The sequence below is a fragment of the Macrosteles quadrilineatus genome, unplaced genomic scaffold, assembly GCF_028750875.1.
Source record: "Macrosteles quadrilineatus isolate MER2022 unplaced genomic scaffold, UCM_ALF_1.0 Scaffold_2__2_contigs__length_208266976, whole genome shotgun sequence".
In the NCBI taxonomy this organism is placed as follows: Eukaryota; Metazoa; Arthropoda; class Insecta; order Hemiptera; family Cicadellidae; genus Macrosteles; species Macrosteles quadrilineatus.
The window spans coordinates 147,009,396-147,015,395 of record NW_026542595.1 but is presented as its reverse complement, the minus strand read 5'-3'; the positions used below and the strand labels follow the sequence as shown (position 1 = coordinate 147,015,395).

Below are 6,000 nucleotides of genomic sequence, written 5' to 3'. Positions count from 1 at the left end.
TAGACACCGGCCTCGGTGGTCTAAGGATAACGTGCCGGGTTGAGGATCTGAAGGTACCAGGTTCGAATCCTCTCGGTACCACTAACTTTTTGTCTAAGATTTTTGCATTATCAGCAAGTTTGGTTAGTTTGGTTAGGTTATGACAGTTTAATTTGTTAATTAAAACATTATAAAATTCAATTTGAGCTATTATAATTTTAGAACTATTTTTTTTCTATTAGTAAACCTTGTTCGATTTTTCATTATCAGCAAGTTTGGTTGGTTTGGTTAGGTTATGACAGTTTAATTTTATAATTAATAAATTCTAAAATTGAATTCAAGGCATTTATAATTTTATTTTATGAACAGAACTATTTTTTCGATTAGTAAACCTTCATTCGATTATTATTTTATATATTTTTTTATATAATCAGCATGTTTGGTTGGTTAGGTTAGTTTATGACAGTTTAATTTTATAAATATTCATTTTTTAACTTATTGAAAAACTGCAGCATAAGGCATATGATATACATGTAAAACAACGCGGGCTTGTTTGGACGCCGTCTAGAGGGGAGGTGGAGGGAGAATCATTTCCCCCACTCCGCAGCGCCAGGGGACAACATCGTGATGATTTAGCGAAGGTTTAGACGGTATTTACTCAGGGGAGGTATAGAAGAGGCTACGATGACAGCTGAGGGCTTCTTATTAGCTGAGGGAACGCCATTACCGTAACAAAACGTTAAACAGCCATCGGCCTCGGTCGGCTATTGGTTAGCGTGCCGGGCTGATATACTAAAGGTCCCGGGTTCGAATCCTGCTGGTAGCATTAACTTTTTGTCCAAGATTTTTTTATTATCAGCAAGTTTGGTTGGTTTGGTTTGGTTATTACAGTTTAATTTTATTATTAAGTCATTATAAAATTTTAATAATTAAACAATTTCTAGTTTTATTTAATAAAAAGAATTATTTTTCCGATTACTAAACTTTTGTTATATTATTTCTTTATCAGCAAGTTTGGTTAGTTCGGTTAGGCTATGATAGTTTAATTTTATAATAAAAAAATAGTAAAATTGAATTTGAGGCATTTATAATTTTATTTTATGAACAGAACTATTTTTGCGACTAGTGTAAAACCTTCATTGCCAAAGTGCTCTCTACTACAGCGCTGTTCACGGACGAATTTTGAACTAAATGCCTCATTTGTACCTCCCCTAAGTCAGACCCGGTTTAGACTCCAACTCCAGTGTGGCAACACTGGTGAGGCGTGAACATTGTGTGTGGCTCTATGGTTGAGGAAAGGAAGGAAACTATTTGAATTGAATAGATAATTTGATATTAATCAAGTCTACAATCCTACAAACGTACTAACTTAACTAAGAAGGTAAGGAAAGGACTAATAATAATAGGCTAGGCCTGGCCTATTACTTAGAACTAGTCTAGTGACTAGTGGACTAGGCTAGTGAGAGGCAAAATTTTTTTTGGGTGGACTCACTAACTTACACCTACACCACTTGTGAAACATTTTTAACTTATTATATTGCACTTGGTTTGTTTACAACCTTAAAGTTGTTATTGGGTTATTTTTTCACCTTGTCTTCTTGTGTTGTACTTCACCTTGACGTACCGGTACATGTGTGTGTACGTACAACGTGTGGTGTGGATTGTGGAAGTGGAATGTCCGTCTAGGCTAGTCTAATCGTCTAGTATTAAGTCTCAACTCAACCATAACTTGGATGAAGTAAGTCTCATTTCTCTACTTAACCCAGAACTTTCTTCAATCATGATAAGTAGATCTAACTTAGCAGGATAATCATACTTAAGTTATACAAGCTACAAATTCCCATTTTCTTGTACGCCACTTAGCCTACTAGGCCTGAGTTAGGGCCTAAATTAAGCATTCGCCTAGTTTTACCTAACCGTGAATTAGGCCTAGTTGGTTTTGATAGGTACAATACTTTATTAGGCCTTGTGATAATTTAACCCTCCGAGTGTTATTTGTCGATGCTTCGACACATAACACACTTTGTGTAGGCTAGTGTTTTGTGTCGATGCATCGGCTCACAAACACTGTTTACGGCGAAGGCTCTATGACTGACAAAATCGGATTGAACTGGATCGAGTTAGGTAGGCCTATCGTTTTATTTGACAGATTCAGAGCTTTCTCTGGAGGTCTGTCTCTAAGCGCTTTTCATTTTAGTTCCGAAAATATTGTTGTAGCAGACAGCAGACAGCTGACACGTATTTGTAAACAGCTTGGTTAACCTCGCACCGATGACTGATGTGTTTTATTACGTTTATCATTGTTTTAGTGTTAAAAATCAAAAGTAGTGATATACGTGGTGCACCAATAAGAAGATTTAAGTGATTTTGAAGGGCTGGTTGATGATCCTGAAGAAGTAGGTAGTGTTAGTAGTTGTAGCGCTTTTGCGACTCACAAACACTGTTTATGGCGACGGCTCTGGGACTGACTGAATCGGATTGAACTGGATCGAGTTAGGTATAGTTTTTTTCAGCAGATTCAGAGCTTTCTCCTGATGTCTGTTTCTATACGCTTTTCATTTTAGTTCCGGAAATATTGTAGCAGACAGCTGACGTGCGTATTTGTAAACAGCTTGGTTAACCTCGCACCGATGACTGATGTGTTCTATTACGTTTATCATTGTTTTAGTATTAAAAATCAAAAGTAGTGATATACGTGGTGCATTATAAGAAGATTTAAGTGATTTTGAAGGGCTGGTTGATGATCCTGAAGAAGTACTTAGGTTGTGATATATAAATGTAATCAGCCAGATTCCTAGGTATGGTTAGGCTATGCTTTCTTAGCTAAACGCTATGTAGACCTACCGAAATCTGTTTTTTGCCCATAACTTATTTTTTTGCAAACCTACTTCCTTATATTATTATATTTTTGGAATCCTCATAAAATTCTGAACAAAGTGGCTATTTTAAAATATTTGTAGACCTATAGGCCTAAATTGTTACAATTTATTGTGTTCAAACATAATTTTTTTCATTTATTTTGTAATTTTTGAGAAATGTTAACCCCACAAAAATTTTTGAAAATTTTTGTTGTAATGTTTTATATGTTACATTGAAGCCCATAATTTTCCAAACAAAATGATATAGGCCTATAAAACAGTATAGGCCTACTTTACATTGTTTTTAAGTGTCTAAGATACATTTTAATAAAACCCTGTGATTGCGCAATAAATGGGCGAACATTAAGACCAAAACTAGAGACACTTGGAGGGTTAAGTATTCTGTCATGCCAGGCTGCCCCGAGGGCTCGCAGTTGAGGGGTGGAAAACATAGAACTACTCCAACATAGACTCATTAAATTTAGCAATACACCACAATATAAGTTAGGCCTACTGCCTCAAAATTCTACAACTTGCTACCTACCACAACAATTTAAACGTTTACACAACACAACATTTGTCCAACACCCAAAATACCTACCTCACCAATAGACCATATTACAACATCCAAGTAACATTCTAAGTAGGCCTACGTAGAAGAACATTCATACACACATACGCCAGCTCACTTCGTGAAAATATAGCGAAAACCCGTTCAGACGGAAGAACCATGATTTGATTATTCCCTGATCTACGGATTGTGGTGAAGACATCAAACGTAAAAGGTAAACGGGGAAATAGACACTTGGGGCGAGATTTAAATTTTCGCCCCCATTACCAAAAAAGCCAGTAAGTTAAGATAGCCTACTTGAAGCCGCGTTTACACTGGAGTTTGAAACAAAATGTTTGGAACTTTTTGTTAGTACCTTAACACTTGTTTCCAAAACAAAAGCTTATTTCAGTTTTCAGATACTGTACCTAACACTTTTCTTCGGTTTTGTTGGAAACAATTTAATCAACGTTCCCGAAAACACGTAGTCAGTCCTTTTTGAGATAGTCACGTGGTGGTGGATAGGCGCGAAGGGTAGCGGGGAAGTGTTGTAAACAATGTAGAAGTACAGAACCATTTTTCCATAACAAATGTTTTTCTTATGATTGGAACACCCTCAGATATTTAAGTTACCGACTTCTAATAAACAAAATTTCTGTTGTAGGTAAATATCAAAAAACTGTTTCCAACACAAATTGTTTCTGTTTAAAAAGTAAGTTATTTTTTCTTGGTTTTTTAGGACATCAGTTGTAAAAATGTGTTCCTGACTCCGGTGTAAACGCGGCTTTACTCAACACAAACCAACTCATGTGGGAGTAGGAGTTTTCCGTCTGAATTGTATGACTACCATTTACATTGACTCTAAACAATTACTTACTAGAGTTGCTTTCATAGCAGTGAAAGCCATAAACGTTCCCACACTGAACACTGCTCGCATTTACCGCTTCATTCGCCACTTCCTATGCCGTGGACTTGTTTCCCTCCCTTCCCATAGCATTTTAGGATTGCAGATAGGGCCAACATTAATCTAACTGCCGCAGACAGTTCCCACACTCAGTACTGCCAACTATTTCCTTCATCACTTCCTACGTCATAAATCTGTTTCCCTCCCTTCCCATAGTATTTTAGGTTGCAGTTATAGGACAATTAATCTAACAGCCACAAACGGTTCCCACACTCCGCAATGCTAGCCTTTTACTACTTCCATCAACACTTATGTCTTGGGCTTGTTTGACACTCCCTTCACATAGCATTTTAGTATTTTAGATACTGTATACATTAAACATTAACCATTAATCTAACTGCCTCACTCTGTAGGTTAGGTGGCTAATAAAAAAATGCTTGCTTTTTAGCGAATTTCCCTATAGGGAAGTAGCTATTACCTTAGGTCTCATGGTAACACTTAGGCCCGGGACCGATTTACTTTTTCATTTTTATGTCCCCAGAGGCCAAAAACACCATTCGTTCAAATTTTTATATATGTATATATATATACAGGGTGCGGCAGAAAGAACTCCCCTATTAGGAAAGCTAATAAAAACAAAACCAAGTAAGATATGATATGTCATTTTTATTGCTATTAACCAAAAACACACATTATGCCATTTTAAAAAATATAAAATTATAGTGCTTTAAATAAAACTAGGTGAAACCCGTCGAAATCGACGGTTACTTTCAAGGCGTACGCTAATTCATCTGCTGCGATAAATTTAGTGAAATTATAAATATTTTGAGCATTTAGGATTGTTTAAAGATTAATAAGTGTAAAAACAATAATGATATCAATTGCCTAAGTTACCAAAATATGGTTGATCATTCAATGAATAAAACATTCCCCATACTGTACGTCATCAGAGTTATTATATTAGTATGTTATCTGGTATCCCTTCCTTTGGAAGAACCATTAAACAGTATTCAAATCGTATTGGTGGATCTTTTGTAGTTTAACACTTCCGTGATCCCATCAGTGTAATGCAGATTAATCTGAGATTTTATTTGAAAAAAATATCTGTTTGTTGGGAAGACACGGTATAACTTCAAACGGATATCCGTTACAGTGTAAGTTTGAGTTTTCCTTCATCACATGGTCACTTCAGTTCATATCATACTTCTGTGCCAATGAATAACCCTCTAGCAATGATTTGAGAAATTTGTTGTAGGGTTACTGTTAAAGCTGGAATTCCTTGACATACCGGGGGATGTCAGTTAGCTGTCTCAGCCCAATCAATTACATAAAGTTGTCAATATAATCCAGAGGTGCCCATCCCCCCAAACCCAGAGGCGCAACCCCCCCCCCCCCCAAGCCAAAGGAGTAGTTCTCCCCCCCCCCCAATTTATGCTGCCGTCTATTTAAACCTACCCTCCCCCTACCAATTTATCTGACAATTTTCCCTTTACCTCATAAAACGAGCATTCCAATTTAGTATTTAGTAAACTTGAGGTAAAGAAAAACAAACTTGCTGATAATAAAAATTAAATATTTGATAGGAAACGAACAACATTTAACAATACTTCATTAGGTATATCTAACTAATGGACGAATTAGAAGTGTTTCAATTTACATTTCAGAATCTCTATTGTCAGCTAACATGTGTTCAGTATTGCAATAGACAA

General features: G+C 36.3%; 1 protein-coding gene across 1 annotated transcript in view; it reads left to right on the top strand.

Annotated features, from left to right (window-relative positions):
- Positions 1 to 1,246: 1,246 nt before the first annotated feature.
- Positions 1,247 to 6,000, top strand: part of LOC128985006 (uncharacterized) — a 49,770-nt gene continuing 45,016 nt past the window's right edge. Inside the window, exon 1 of the mRNA XM_054404380.1 lies at positions 1,247 to 1,360. The gene's annotated coding sequence lies outside the window, so the exon portion shown is untranslated. The remainder of the gene's footprint in view (positions 1,361 to 6,000) is intronic.